The sequence below is a fragment of the Acinonyx jubatus genome, chromosome B1 (assembly GCF_027475565.1).
Source record: "Acinonyx jubatus isolate Ajub_Pintada_27869175 chromosome B1, VMU_Ajub_asm_v1.0, whole genome shotgun sequence".
Lineage (NCBI taxonomy): Eukaryota > Metazoa > Chordata > Mammalia > Carnivora > Felidae > Acinonyx > Acinonyx jubatus.
The window spans coordinates 180,700,563-180,717,618 of record NC_069382.1 but is presented as its reverse complement, the minus strand read 5'-3'; positions in this window follow the sequence as shown (position 1 = coordinate 180,717,618).

Here is a 17,056-nt window from a genome sequence, read left to right as displayed (position 1 = left end):
CCTGGCTAATCAAGTCACTCCCTCCTCCTAGGTAATGATTGGTTTAGGTATAAATTTTGACTTAAGCAAGGCCAATCAGAATTGTCTCTTAAATTTGATATGTGGACACATTTATGAACTATTAGCCAGAAAGATGCAAGCTCCAGTCTTCCAGCAGCCATATTTTTAGAGCACAAAGAGCCCATTTACGGGTAAACAAATTATTACAAATAAGCAGAGCCAAGAGATGGAAAGAAAGATAGAGCCAATAAATTATACCTATTAAGTCAAATTCTGGCTACAAGCAATCACAATCATCCTACCAAATACAATATCAGATCCAATATTTTTGTAAAAGCTGGCAAGTAGCTCAAATGTTTCTGGCAGGGAAGAGAATAACAATAAAAATCTGGACACGGAAGGTTCACATAGGGTGGAATTGGGCATAAATTTACTCATTTCATGTGGAGGTGGTTTTTTTTTTTTTTTTGAAGAAGGATTCTAGATCAAATGAGAAAAACATGAGATAGTAAAATATCCTGAAGTAATCATCACTGATATTTTGGCATACATATTTGGCATAATCGCAAACAGCAAACTTGTGCTGTAAAGTTCCAGAGAGAAAATATTTCAAGCTTTATGAACCATATGGTCTCTCTTGCACCCTGCCATTGAAGCCGTGGACAACATAAAAATGAATAGGTGTAGCTGTGTTTCAATAAAACTTTATTTATAAAAACAGGTGGTCGGACAGAACTGGCCTATAAGCCATAGTTTACTGATCCCTGAGGTATAGGATCAGCTGCTCTAACAGAAACCCAAAATAATAGTGACATAAACTAGAAATGCATTCCTCCCTCAGGAACAGTTTGGGTGTTAACAATGCAGAGCTGCTATGGCAACTGGAATGTGTCAGACACCTGGACTCCTTCTATCTTGTTGCTCTGCCCTAGGATGCACATGGTCTGAGATGACGTACTATCATGTCCATGATCCAGCCAGCAGGAAGGGAGAAGTGGGGAAAGGAAAAGTGAAAAGGAAAAGCACAACCCTTCCCTTTAAGAAAAAGCACATCCCATTGGCCAGAACTTAGTCATAGGACCACATCTGGCTGCAAAGAAGACTGGGAAACGTAGGCTCTATTTTGGGAAACATGTGGGTAGCTAAAAATTAAGGTTTATTTGTTTTTACTATAGAAAAGGGGGAGAAGGAATATTAGGGGACAACTAGCTGCCTTTGCCACAATTTTCCACCTGTCTTTCACTTTAATGCATGTATATGCACGTGAGGATAGTCTTCACATCCTCCTTCCCATCCCACAGCCTGGAAAGAAACCCAGGAAAAAAGGAGTGACTGGGACAGATGGCTTCATTGTCAATTTAATAGAACAGGTTTTTTTTTTTTAATTTTTTTTTCAATGTTTATTTATTTTTGAGAGACAGAGAGAGACAGGGTGTGAGTAGGGAAGGGGCAGAGAGAGAGGGAGACACAGAATTCAAAGCAGGCTCCAGGCTCTGAGCTGTCAGCACAGAGCCCAACACAGGGCTTGAACCCACAAACGGTGAGATCATGACCTGTGCCGAAGTCAGACGCCCAACCGACTGAGCCACCCAGGCGCCCCTAATAGAACAGGTTTTGTAATCCAACCCAGAGTCGGGAGGTGGATAAATGCCCTTTGAGGATGGTAAGTTAAAGTTATATGATCAAGGGCTACATGATCATCTTGTCTAAACTTGAGGTTTTTCAGCAGGAGACTAGTTTTAACAGCGAAAGATATATGTATCTTTTTGTTCGGATGCCTGGAACAAAGCTAAGAGTCATTAAGAGTGGGAAGTCCCAACCCTATTATCTTAGGATTCTAGTTTCAGTCTTTTCACCAACAGGAGAAACCATAGCTTAGACTATGTCTTTGACTTACTAGCAAGTTTCAGAAGCCAGACTGCTACAAGACACAAAAGAGGATATGATACTTGATGAATTCTAAGAGAAGTACAGTGTGTCCCAGAAAGTGGGGTGGGGTGAGTAAACCAGGACTTAGTTTGGGAGGGAAGAGTATGGAGAGATAGAATAAAGAGAAAGAAGGGGGAGCATAAGAACAAGACAGAGCATCTGTGAGGGGCACAATCTGGAGCCTGCCATGGAGCATCCTGAGGTCTCGGCAGTGAGTGCCTTCCCCTCCCACCCCCACTTTGGTGGGAAAGGGATGGAGGCAGTCTGGGAGCACAGTGGTTGATTTTTCTACACCCTTGATTCAGAAAGGTTGTAATGTATTCTTCAACCTCTGAGTAAAAGGCTGTTTACACTTTCTCTGAAAGACATATTTGTAGGTAGTTGCTTTGGAGCGGGGCAGACAAATTGGTGTCTGGAACAGGATGCTTAGTTAGGCATCCTCTTGGTGGATCATAGAGTAACCGGGGATTACACTCAGGACAACAATATAACCAGAGGGGCAGAAAGACAGAACTCCTTGTGCCCTCACCCAGTGCACGGATGGAGACATAGCTGTACTCTGTGGTGTGTCCATCACATCTCACACACGATACATACGTCTATAGACACATTGTCTGTATGCCCCAACCCTACTTCTAGGTTTTAAAGCCCCTAAAAATTAGTGTTTTATATATCCATTTTTGCATTCCTGAAGGATCACGCACCAGCCTTCCATATGTGTTGACTTCTTGACTAAAAGAAACAATCTTACCTTCAATTTCTTTAGAAACATCTATCAAGCACCTATTGAGTACCAGGCACTAGTCATCTAGGATACAAAGATGAAAATTCACAGTCCCTGCTTTGAAAGCTTTTCTCCTAGAAGGGAGATGGACACTGAAGTGGACATCTGTTGTTTTTTTGGCTGCCAGCCCTTAACCCCAGCTTCCTCTTAGCATATCACTCCCTCATTTGGGAAATCCCCCATACTGTGTGTTTGAGATAGTCAGTACATTCTCACACCACAGAAGTCAAAGTTGCTAGCTGCTTCTCTCTCCTCTCCCTTGCCCATTCCTGGTGCAGCCCCAGTGTGTGCATGTGACTAGTCCCAGCCACTCAGAGGCTCTCCCATGACATGGAATCTTGATGGTGTTGTAGGAAACTTGAGTGAGGCTGGAGGTTGTAGCCATCATGATGTTAGTGGCACATGCTCTGATTCTTGCCTATTTTCTGGCCCTTATCTTACAGTCTTTCTTTGATTTTGAGAACCCCTAATATTGTTCTAGTAAGTTTCTTTCTTTCCCTTAAGATTTCCAGAGTTGGTTTCTGTGGCCAACAGCCAAATCCCTTGCCGATGCAGAAATGCTAATCTTTTGAATACAAAGATGGGATGCTACCCAAACCATCTCAAATAAGTGAAGAGTTTATTGTAGGAACACAGTGAGAAATATGGGAAGTGGAGGTGCCTAAATTTAAAGCCAACACCATTATAGGAATGTCTTCATGTGATCTTAAAGGATAGTTCCGGGTCTCATCAAGTACTGTAAACTCTGGTCCAAAATCTTATCGAATTTATATTCCATTAAAAAAGAATATGCCATAGTAAACTGATGAGCACAATTTTGTAGTTTATGATAAAAATTATGAGAGAATGAAGAAGACTTATTTACTAGAGACCCAAAATGATTCTAGAACCCTTGGTCTAGAGCTGCTATTGACTTGGCTGTCCTTAGCTTCTTTCACTTCCACCAACAGGTGAGTTCTGGTCTCCCTATAACATATCTTTTCTCTGATTTATAATTTCTGCTTGTTTAGAGTTTCTGATGCCTTGTAATTTAAGTTTTTACATCATAACTTCTCCAGTGTCACTGGTTGGGTCCCCTGGGAAGCAGACCCTGAGATGGTGATTAGCAGGCCAGAGGTTTATTAGGGAGTACTCTTGGGATTCTCACAAATGGAAAGAAAAGGAAGTTTGTAGAACTAAATGGAGAGAGAAATTGAGCTTCAGTACAGTCTTGACTTATGTGACCAACTCATTTGCTGGGGACTTTCCAGATTTTAGCCTCTGCCCCTGGAACTCTTTCTGTACTAGGCAAACTGGGATTGTTGGTCATGCTAGTATTTTCAAAGGCCTCAGCCAACCACATGGATCACTCTGAAACTATGATGGCTCTCTAAGTTTTCCCAACCAGCCGTTGGAAATGGGCTTCCCTGGGAAGGATTCATGCTTAGGTGGGGAGTGGGAGGGGGAATCTCCAATTGAGACAATTCCCCCCGAAAAGCTGACAACTGAGGGCTGTGGGCTGGAAACACTGCCAGCAGCAGGAGGAATAAATCATTCTTGAATGGGATCTGGGCAGCACATAACTGCATCCACTGCATCGGGTTCTCTGTATGTCATGGCCTTTCAGCTTCAGTTACTACTGCTCCTTGCCAAAGTCTTTTCCAATTCAGATCCCTGACTGTAAGAATCTGATTTAACCTGGCCCACATCACCATCTAAGGACTGGTTCCCCTTGTCCGTTAAGCTATGGTTGGAAGCAGGATTGTATGGTAGAAATGTGCCCTTCTAGACTCACCATTTTGACAAGGTCTCTAGACAAAGCTAGAGGAAGTCTTATTGGTGAGCATCCCAATGGCATGACCATATACCAACAAACAATTGTAATGTGGTACAGTAGAGGGAGCGTGTAAGGTATAAGTTGGAGTATTTAAGTGTATAGTGGGTGGGACATATATGCAGTTTGTGCACTGTCCAAAACACCTGGCTCTGCCTAATAGAGCCCAGAAACTTTTGCCCACAGACCTGAATTGGGACTTGAAGAATGAGCTAGGACTAGGATTTTGTCCAGCAGGTATGTAGAGAGACATATTCGAAGCAGAGAGAATTATAATTGTGAAGGCACAGAGGTATGAGAGAAATTGGAGCGGCCCTGAAGGGGTTGGCCTTTCAGCCACCTCTGTACTCCCTGCCTGTTAACCAGTGCCTGGGAGGCATTTTTGGCAGCTGCTTAGAGGGAAACATGCCACCCATTGAATCATCTGGGGCACTCCCTGTTCCCACCTTTCATGAGCTGGTGCCAATGGGTTCTCTGGGCCAAATCATGCCCCACCCTGATCCTGTTGGACTTGTATGCTCTGCCAGGATCTGCACAAGGGGTGACCTTGCTCGGGGCCCCTGCTTCCCTTCGCACTACTGCAGCAACCAGGTCAACACAGACACTGGTCCCTTCTCGTACCGTCAGGCTCACACTGATGGCAGCTGGGCCTTGGGAAGTGGGGGTGGCAGGTGGCTTTGGTTGACAAGTTGGCAACTTGGCTCTGGTAGGCAGCGCTGCTTTTCCTATTGCAATGCTAACAATGGAAGGATTCTCAGGAGAGGTGTAGAGGTTCCCATCTACGGTTTCCAGAGTTGCTAAAGTTTGCTGGCTTCTAAAGCATCACAAGGATACAACAATGAGAAGACATCTACAACAATGAAAAAGACATCACCATCAGCAAGTTTGCAAGATAATAGTAATAGCTAACACTTCATTGAGTACTAATGATGTGCCAAACAGTAACTTACAGGAATTAATCCATATAATCCTGATAAAAGCCCTATAAGATGAACACTATTATTATTCCTGTTTCTCAAATGAGGAAATAGAGACACAGAGGGCTGAAGTAGCTAGGCTTGAAATTACACACCTTGTAAGTGGAGTTGAACCCAAGCATTCCCTCCATCTCAATTACTCTAATAGTTTATGTTCTGATGATTTAACTGACATCTTATAAGGTGATGTTTGAAAATGCTCTACAATATGTTAACACCAAGTTCTTTCATGTACATTTTCTCAATTCAGCTTTGTATTAGTCCGAATGAGGGAATTAAGGGGAGTGTTGCCATTCCATTTTACAGATGAAGAAATGGAGACTAGGAGAAAATAAAGTGAGGGGCTAGATTAGACCTCAAGCAAGTGTTTTGTTCCCAATATACCCTTTTGTGAGTCATTTCAAAGGGCCCTGAGAACACTTGGATCCAAAAATACGTGAACATATGTACCCTAAAAGGACCTCAGAGTAGCCACATGTTGGTTTCATATTTATATTTAAGATCATGGGCATTTTCTAAAGTGTAAATATTACATTAAATGAGAGTCAAGTTGCTGTGGAAAGAGGCCTACGCTGGAAGTAAGGATTACTGTCTGGATTATAGTTTTTGTTTCATCATGAATGCCAGTGACCTTGACTAGTTTACTGGGGTCTTGGGACCCCATTTTTCTCTTCTGAAAAACTAACAAGGTTGGGCTTTTATGAACTGACTGGCCCTTCCCACTCTTAGGAATATCATGATGGTTTTGTATGGTGGGGCTACCTAGGAGCATTCATTCAGCTTAGTCTCCAGGTGGAGCTGTGGAGGAACCAGCACCTGTGTGGTGGCAATCGGCCCAGTCACTCCCAGGGGTTCCCCACCTGGCCTCAAGGTGGTCTGACTGGGATGGTCCCTATGATGGAGTGTTTCTATTTGGGCATCACGTAATTTTTCTTTGTTTAACATTGGAGGCAGAGGACTTATTTTAAAACAATCAAAAAAATTGGAGCACCTGGGTGGCTCAGTGGGTTAAGCGTCTGACTCCTGATTTTGGCTCAGGTCATGATCTCATGGTTCATGGGTTCAAGCCCCCCACCCCCACACATTGGGCTCTTCTCTGGCAATGCAGGGCCTGCTTGGGGATTCTCTCTCTCTCCCCCTCTCTCTGTCCCTCCCCTGCTCTCTCTCAAAATATAAATAAATATTTCATTCATTCATTCATTCATTCCTTAAAATAAAATAAATCTACAGGTTAGGGGCACCTGGGTGGCTCAGTGGGTTAAGCGTCCAACTCTGGGTTTCAGCTCAGATCATGACCTCATGGTCGTGAATTCAAGCCCCACATTGGGCTCCACAATGACAGTGTGGGAACTGCTTGAGATTCTCTCTCTCCCTCTTTCTCTGCCCTTCCCCCTATTCTCTCTCTCTCTCTCTCTCTCCCTGAAAATAAATAAATAAACATTTAAAAAAATCTAAAGGTTAAAAAGAATTAAAATAAATCTATATTTACACCTTCTTGAACAGGTATGTTGGGTCCTATGTATTTCATCTCAATTGATAGAACACAGAGGTTTGGTGCTTGGCTACCCATCCTTCTTCTAGGGAATGGTTAAATCTAACCGCAAGTCAGTGGAGGTAGAGTCTCCCTGCTGGTCCGTTTTTGGGTCATCCTCCTGCTTGGACTACATACTTGTCCAACTGGGTTTGTCAACTTCTTGTGTTGATAGGAACATCTCCAATGTGCCAGAAGCATGCTGCTCCTTAGGTTTCCAGTTGCCTGCATTCAATCCTTATTTTTCAAGTTTAAGGTCTCTGCTACTATTCCTGTTCTTCTTGCCACCACTTTTACCTCTGGGTTTCCATATTCATCTACCCCATTCCACTCTCTGCAATAGCTCAGCCTTTCTGAAACTTGAATGACTGTACTGACCCTTTGCTCAGAAGAAAAAAATTTTTGTGGCTTCTCTGCCACCACCACTCCACTAGGATTGACTTATTTTTCTTTTTATGTTACTCGAGCATGTGAAAATATAAAATTAGGTTTTAAAAAGTCCCTACTCATATGATGTATAAGACCAAAACAATTTTTTAAAACATTTTTTGGTGTTTATTTATTTTTGAGAGAGAGAGACAGAGAGACAGAGCACGAGCAGGGGAGGAGCAGAGAGAGAGGGAGACACAGAATCTGAAGCAGGCTCCAGGCTCTGAGCTGTCAGCACAGAGCCCGATGCGGGGCTCGAACTCACAAACTGTGAGATCGTGACCTGAGCCGAAGTCAGATGCCTAACCAACTGAGCCACCCAGGCGCCCCAAGACCAAAACAATTTTATAAATGAAATACAAACAATACTGCAAAATCTTACCTAACAGAATGAATTTACTGTGGCCAACAATGCTGGTCTAAATGGCTGCCATTCATCTCTGCACAGAATGTGACTTTGACATGGACTGCCATGTCCTGGGTTTGGCATGCCCATGCCTTCATGCGCCATGTGAAAACTCAGTTCGCCTGTCCTTTTCTGCCATCCAGACTGACTGTCAAGTCTTCATTTGTCCCACATGCTGACTGATCTTTGTTTATCATAAGTAAGTCATTTACATATTTTTTAAATACTTTTTTTTTAACGTTTATTTATTTTTGAGACAGAGAGAGACAGAGCATGAACGGGGGAGGGTCAGAGAGAGGGAGACACAGAATCCAAAACAGGCTCCAGGCTCCGAGCTGTCAGCACAGAGCTCAACGCGGGGCTCGAACTCACGGACTGCGAGATCGTGACCTGAGCCGAAGTCGGCCACTCAACCGACTGAGCCACCCAGGCGCCCCAGTCATTTACATATTTTTGAAGAAAAGTTGTATACATTGAAGGTGTATATTATGTGGACTTGTTACACACACACACACACACACACACACACACACACAGTGAAATCATTACTACAGTCAAGCTACTTAACATAGCTTCACATAGCTATCATCTTTTGTGTGAGATGAGAGCAACTGAAATCTACTCTCTGAGCACATTTCTGGTGTTCAATGCATTATTATTTTTTTTAAGTAAGTTCTATGCCCCACATGGGGCTTAAACTCATGACCCTGAGATCAAGAGTTGCATGCTTTACTGACTGAGCCAGCCAGGCGCCCCTCAATGCATTATTATTAACAGCAGTCATTGTGCCATGCAGTACAACTTATCCTGCATAACTCTAACTTTGTACTCTTTGACCAACATCTCCCATTCCCCCACCCCCCCACCCCTGGCAAACACTATTTTGCTTCTACCTATTGACTTTTTTATATTCCATATACAAGTGAGATCATGCAGGTTTTCTCTTTCTGTGTATGGCTTATTTCACTCAGTGTAATGTCCTCCATCCATCCATGTTGTGGCAAATGGGAGGATCCCTTTGGTTTAGTATGAATAATTTTCCATTGTGTATGTGTGTGTATATATATCACATTTATCCATCAATGGCATTTTAAGTTGTTTCCATATCTTAGCTATTGTGAATAATGCTGCAGTGAATATGGGAGCACAGATATCTCTTTGAGGGGCTAATTTCACTTCCCTTAGGTGTCAACTCAGAAGAGGAATGGCTGGATCATATAGTAGTTCTATTTTTAGCTTTCTGAGAAATCTTCATATTGTTTTCCCTAATAGCCGTATCAATTGATACTCCCACCAAAAATGTACAAAGGCTCCTTTTTCTCCATATCCTCACCAATACTTGTTATCTTTTTTTTTTCATGATTACCATTCTAACAGGTGTGAGGTGATATCTCATTGTGGTTTTGATTTGCATTTCTTTGATGCTCAGTGATATTGAACACATTTTCATATAACTGCTGGCCACTTATATGTCTTCTTTGGAAAAATGTCTATTCAGGTCCTTTGCCCATTTTTGAATCAGGCTGTTTTTATGTGTGTGTTTTTGTTTTTGTTTTTGTTTTTGTTTTTGTTTTTGCTGGGGAGCTATATGAGTTCCTTATATAATTTGGATATTACCTCCTTATTAGATAACATGGGTTGTAAATATTTTCTCCCAATTTGTACATTGCCTATTCATTTTGTTTTTGTTTTTGTTTTTGCTGTGCAGAAGCTCTTTGGTTTGATGTAGTCCCACTTATTTCTTTCTGCTCTTTTTGTCTGAGCTTTTGGTGTCCTATTTTAGAAATCATTGTGAAGGCCAGTGTCGAGGAGATTTTCCCTGTGTTTTCTTCTAGGGTTATACGGTTTCAGGCTTAGTCTTTAATTCTTTTTGAATTGATTTTTGTATATGGTATAAGATAAGGGTCCAGTTTCCTTCTTCTGCATGTGGATATCCTGTTTGCCAGGGGCCATTATGTATTCTTGGGGCCCTTGTCAAAAATTAGTTGACCGTATATGGTTGGATTTGTTTCTGGGCTCTTATTCTGTGCACTTGTCTTTGTGTCTTTTTTGTGCCAGTACTACACAACATCATTTACATATTAAAGCTCTCTCTATTCTTTTTCTTTTCTCATTAGCCTGCCATAATATAGGTTTAGTGCCATTGTGATAGACACAAATACAGAGATTGGAAGCTGTGGCACTACTAAGTTATTAGGTTTGCAGTGTTTTTCAAACCAGGTTACAGCCTAATTAATAGTAGGTCAATTTAGTGTGTTGAAACAAGCACTTGTGTTTTTAAAAAATATACAGAAAAGAGAAAATATCAAAATGTATCATATGGTGTCAGAATAAGTACCGTATACAGAAAATTGTTTCATACGCACACACGCACACCACACCACACACACACACACACACACACACACACACACACCCCAGAGGTGACCAACCCAAAGAGGTGCAGGTGTCACCTCTGGGGCGGGGGCCCTCCATGCCCATAGCAGTAGGTTGCATAATGACCCCCAACAATATCAAGTCCTGATCCCTGGAACCTGTAATTGTTCCTTTATAAGGGAAAATAGTCTTTGCAGATGTGATTAAATTAAGGGCCTTGATATGGGTAGCTCATCCTGGATTATCAGTGTGGGCCACATTGTGTAATCCCTGTTCTTATAACAGAAAGGCAGAGGGAGATCTGACACAGATAGAAGCCCAGTTCTGGTTTGACCCCGTGAAATTGCAGACTTATGGCATCCAGAAGTGAGAGAATGCGTTTCTGCTGTTCAAACCACCCAGTTTGTAGCCCTTTGTTACGGCTGGCTGTCACAGGAAACTGCACTCCCCGCTCTTCTCACCTCTGCTGCTTGTTGCATCCTGTGTGTGTGGGGGTGGTGGGGGGCGGGGAGAGGATCCCAGGGAACCAGCTCCATCAGAGAGGTGGTGGTGGTGACAAACCAAGTGGCTGGAAATGTTCCCATTATTTTCACAACCGGTGCAGCTGCACTGGCCTAGACGGGCTGCCCATCAGCTCTACTTATGTGAGTGTAAATATCAGTGTATGGAAACCAGGTCATCATGTAAAATGGATCCTTCTGTAAGTGGATGCCAAAAAAAAAAAAAAAAAAAAGATTGAAGAGTGGATTGAAAGCCGCTGACCCAGATGACCCAAATTATGGTTAGACTCCTAACTTTTTTTAGGACGTCCTCAGCATGAAAGCACAAAAGTTAAATATCCTCAAAAAGAATCTGTGGATTCCCAAGATTTATCTGCAGACACTCAAGGACTCTTGAACCCCAGTTTGAGAAACAGTAAAACCAACTTCTCTCTAGCATCAGGTGAGTATCTATTTTACATCTCTTGTACCTTAAGCCCAATTTATGTGGGCTCATCCACCCCAGGCTGTGCCTGCCTTCTGTCCTTCTTAACCCGCCCTTGGCACCTGCTTCTCAACATGGCGCTTTCACATGAACCACCTGTCCCACAGGTGCCTCTCAGACCTCAGACTGGGTTCTCAGACCATCTGCCTTCACCGTGTCCCTACCTCTGCTGCCTCAGGCAGGGCCTCAGAGTCTTTGTTCCAGTGAGTCCCTGGCTCTTTTCCATCTGTCATCCACAAGGACGGACTTATCTTAGCCCCATAGTCTTAAAAGCAAAGATTTGGGGCAGAAACCTGCTTTTAAAACAAAACAAAACAAAACAAAACAACACAACACGGGAACCCTCTTGCACTGTTGGGAATGCAAACTGGTACAGCCACTCTGGAAAACAGTGTGGAGGTTCCTCAAAAAATTAAAAATAGATCTACCCTACGACCCAGCAAGAGCACTGCTAGGAATTTACCCAAGGGATACAGGAGTGCTGATGCATAAGGGCACTTGTACCCCAATGTTTATAGCAGCACTTTCAACAATAGCCAAATAATGGAAAGAGCCCAAATGTCCATTGATGGATGAATGGATAAAAAAGATGTGGTTTATATATACAATGGAATACTACTTGGCAATGAGAAAGAATGAAATATGGCCTTTTGTAGCAACGTGGATGGAACTGGAGAGTGTTATGCTGAGTGAAATAAGTCATGCAGAGAAAGACAGACACCGTATGTTTTCACTCTTATGTGGATCCTGAGAAACAACAGAAGACCGTGGAAGAGGGGAAGAAAAAAAAAAAAGAGAAAGGGAGGGAGCCAAACCATAAGAGACTCTTAAAAAAGAATAAACTGAGGGTTGATGGGGGGTGGGAGGGAGGGGAGAGTGGGTGATGGGCATTGAGGAGAGCACTTGTTGGGATGAGAACTGGGTGTTGTATGGAAACCAATTTGACAATAAATTTCATATTAAAAAATAAAATAAAATAATAAAACAAAACACTGTCTCTGAGGTATAGCAAGCTTCTTTCTCTGGGGCCTATTTTCTGCTTCTCCTTGATTCTCAAACTGCTATCGTCCATCTCCAGCCCTGATGCAAGAAAAGATGGGGTTCTTACCTAACACGCAAAATATGCTTGCACCCCAAGCAGCTATACGCAAATGAGTTGTCTGTGTCCTGCCTCATCCTAGGTGGGTTTCACTATTATAAGTATTGGTAGTGCTGCCTTCTTTTGTGGCATAAAAGCTTTGAGCAACCAGTACATAGAGCTAATCCCTACGGCACCCCTAACCTCCCACCTCTTTCCCACCCCAGGTCACACTGCCAAGCTCTAGTTCCACTTTAGGGACACTAGAGGTCCTACCCTGAGGTGAAACCTGACCCAGGTGTCCTTCTCTCTGGCCAAACCATTTCCTTATGCATGCACCAAACAACCCCACGAGTCATGAATGTTCTAGAGCGTATATCGCCCTTTATATATTGTTTTCTCTACACTTGACCATCTCATTTTCACTACAACCTTGGGAATTGTTTGTATTTATATCACCTCATTTTACAGATGAGAAAAACTAATACCTAGAGTCCAAGAGACCCATTCAGTTAGTGAATGTCAATCCTGGCTTTGGATCCCTGCCTTCCGGCTCTAGGTCCTGTCTACTTCCCATTCTACCATATTGCCTTATCTTCATATAGTGGAGCTAAAATGAGGGACAGGGAAGAGAGGAAGTCTCCACCTTATTCCTCCAACAGGAGCTGTCAGCCTGAAGTTACACAGAATAGTCCTTACCCTAAAGTTGAGGGAGTTTATACATTAGTGTTATCTTTATAGGTAGTAGCATAGATGAAAACCTACCTAGTATAGTGTGAGGTTGCCCGGAGAAGGCCCTCCCCTCAGCCTAAAACCTAATAAGATGGCTCAAATTGAAACTCTACTCTTACAACCCATTCTTTTGAGTCTTAAAGTCATGGGGTAGCAGAGCTTTGGAATCAGATACGTCAGGATTCCCAATTTCCACAATTCGGTTGTGTGGCCTTAGGCAAGTCTATCCTTTCTATAATTCTCATCTATATTGTGAACAGAACCTGCTACATAATTTGTAAAGCCCAATACAAAATGAAAATGTGGGGCCCTCTTGTTCAAAAATTAAGAATTTCAACATGGTGGCGCCTGGGTGGCTCAGTCAGTTAAGTGTCCAAGCTTGGCTCAGGTCATGATCTCATGGTTCACCAGCACAGCATTGGGCTCTGTGCTGACAGCTCAGAGCCTGGAGCTTGCTTCAGATACTGTATTTTCCTGCCTCTATGCCCCTCCCTGTATTTTACTCTCTCTCTCTCTCTCAAAAATAAATAAACATTAAAAAAAAAAAAGAATTTCAACATGGCCACAGCAGAACATTAAACCAAGAGTGGGGCCCTCTTAAACATAGAAGTTTCCATGCCCATGAAGCCAGCTCTGAGAACAGAGAATTGTTTTATGGAAAGGGTGCTAAGAGAATTTAGTGTTGAGTGTAATGTTTAATTTCTGTCCCTTTGGTCCATGCTTCTCAAGCCAGAAGACCTGTTGGGGGTGTTGCCTGCAAATGTAGGTTCCCAGCGTCTTTCTAGTACATTCTGATGTGGGGGAAGAAGATAGAAATGTACATTTTAACAAGGATCCCAAGAGATTTTGATGAAAATAGAAACCACTCTTTGAAAAACTTAGCAGTTAAGTCCTTGAAAGTCATAGTTTTACAAACTCCAGCACATAGCTGACCCAGTGGCTTTGGTCCCCTGGGTGTGCTCTGGAGAAAATGGTCACAGATCTATGAACTAAAAGAACCAGTCATCAGGAGTTTAACATTTGGGATTCTTAGTATACTTGTCATGAAGAATCCTCAGCTCAACAAAACTCCCCATGAGGAACAGCAATCCAAGCCAGGGTGGCAGCTGGCCTTGGGTACACCAGCCCTTCTGTGATTCCATGCTTCCTGAGGTCAATAGGATGGGCCTTTGTCTGCTCATTCCTTACTGCATTTCGACCTTAAGATTCCCAACCACTCCTCCTGCATCTTGAATTCTGCCCCTGGGGTTCTATGGGTGCTATGGAGGCACTTGCTCCCCTCAGCACCCTCAGTATGCCCCACAGGTAGCCTAGGTCCGTGTCCAGGTCACTCTCAATCACTGAAGGGAGATAGGGCTTCTTCCCTAACCCAGGATATAAAAGCACCTTGGAGTTCAGCAATCCTGATAGCTGCATTGTGATAATTTGCATCCCCCACTGCATTTAAGCCTTACCACAATCCTCTGAGGGTGACTTTGTGACCCCATTTTATAGATGAGGAAACTGAGGGCAATTTGTACACTTCCCTAATGGGAAGAGGTGGACACAACATCCCTGAAAGACAGAGAATGCAAATATTAGCAATCCTTATTTTACAGTTGAGGAAACTGAGGTTCAAATGGGGTAGGCAACTCCCCAAAGTCTCAAATGCTCTAAGCAGAGGAGCTGAGATTTGAAGCCAAGTGACCTGGTGTCAGGCCGACGTTTCTCCCAGCCCTCCTCTTCTGTGCTTCTCCAAATGTCTTTCCCTCCATCTTTGTCTTGGTCTATTTGGGCTGCTCTAATAGAATTCCAAAGACTGCATGGCTTATGAGCAACAAAAAGTTATTTCTTTCCAGTTCTGGAAGCTGGGAAGTCCAAGATCCAGGTACCAACAGATTCGGTGACTGTTGAAGGTCCACTTCCTGGTTCATAAATGACATTTTTCCCTGTGTCCTCATACAGTGGAAGGTCCAAGGGCACTCTCTAGGGTCTCTTTTATAAGGGCACTAATCCCATTCATGAGTGCTGCTTCTGGATGCCCTAGTCACTTCTTAAAGACCTCACCTCCGAATACCATCACACTGGGGATGTGTTTCAACATATGAATTTGGGAAGAGGGACACAAACATTCAGTCTCTGGCAGTCCTTATTGGCAGAAGCCTTAAGAAGGAGGAACTGAATTCAGCTGCAAGGAGAGAACCTCAGATAGTGAGGGCCCATGGTCCTAACCTTCACAGCCTGCCCATAAGGTTGCCTCAGCCTCTGGTGGAGAAGCGCCTGTAAGCTATGGGAACCAAGGAGACCAACCCCAGGTGTGGTGGGTGTCTCCCCTTCAGGTCCAAAATTGGCATCTCTGCTTGAGAAAGAAGGTCAGCTATGGACTCAGCTTCACAATCCAAGACACTGAAAGGATCCCTTCTTTCCCATGGCACTATACCCTGGCCTCCTGTTCCTCCTCTCTCATGCCAACGAACCATATCGCCCACACTGCCACCCCGACCTGTCCCTCAAGTCCTTCCTTGTTCACTCCCACACCCCCAGCCTCCACACCTGCTGCCATGGTGAAGAAATTCGAGGACAAGGAGCTTGGGGGAGGTTACAAAGCCAGGTGGCAGTAGACATTGCATGAAAGCAGGGCATGCCTGCACTCTGGATTGTCACTGGCAGCATCCTGCTGGTGGTCAGGCATGTCAAAACTTTAGAGTACTTAGACGGAAAAGAAAAACTTGTCATAATGGGAACTTAGAAACCTTGTGATCATCATCTTCAGCATCACTTTTGGGAACTTTCTTTCTACCATCTCTTTTGTGATGGGCTCTACTCTAAGCAATTTTCACATATTAATCTATCCATTGAGCATTTAGCACATTTAACTTCTTTACTTGCCTTATCCCAATGACCTTGAGGGTCTAAGACTTTTATTTGCTCATTTTATAGATGAGGAAGGTCAAGTTCAGGAATATAAAGTCATTTGCTCAAGGTCACACCATCAATAAGTGGTGGACCTCAAGCCCAAATCCAAGTACTTCAGGCTGCAACACCTATATTCTACAGTCTCTGTATCATATAAACATCTTCCTAAGTCACTTCTTGAACTAGCTAAAGTTTCTGAAAGTCTATCTGTCCATCAGAAGCCTGACAAATGGGAGACAGAAGAGAGGTGGAAAAGACAGAATCTCTGCCTTCAAAGGCCTTACCATTAGGTTTCCCCCACCGGCGTAGCTGGTGAAGCAGACAGGACAGAAGGGAGTAACTGTGGAGTTGGGTGGGTCAGCTGGCCAGAGAAGGCACAGGCTTCTCCCTACAAGTCTCTCTTCTTTTGCAAGTCCCTGGAATCTTATCTCACCCAAGTTTGACCTCCAGTGACATATACAATTTGAGGGAGATTTTGTCCCCCTGACTTTAATGCATGTGTCCTGCTCATCCTGTGATGGGATAAGGGATGCCCAGATAGCAAGTAAAACATTATTTGTGGACAGGTTTGTGGACATATTTCTGGAATTGTTTCGCATTCAAATCGGTAGACAGTAAAGCTCGCCCTCACCAATGCGGGTGGCCATCATCCAATCTGTTAAGGGCCTGCATAGAACAGAAAAGTGGAGGAAAAGCAAATTCTTTCTCTGTGCTTGAGTTAAGACATCCATGTTCTCCTACCCCCACACATTGGGCCTCCTGGTTCTCTGGCTTTTGGGCTCAGACCAGTATTTGTACCATTAACCCCTGATTCTCAGGCCCTCAGACTCAAACTGAATTATACCTCCAGCTTTTCCTGGTTCTCCAATCCGCGGATGGCAGATCATGGGACTTCTCAGCTTCCATAACTGTGTGAGCTAATTCCTAAAATCCGTCCATCCATCAATCAACCAGCTTTCCATTGTTTCTTTGGCGAACCTTCCCTAATGCACACCCTCTATTCTAGACTCTCTGCTAGCCCCACCTCACATGGTCTAGTACCCTTTGTGTTTGAACTACCAGTCTGTAGCCCTTAAACCTTTCTTTGCTCTAACTAAATCCATTTGTAGGGATGTAGATGAT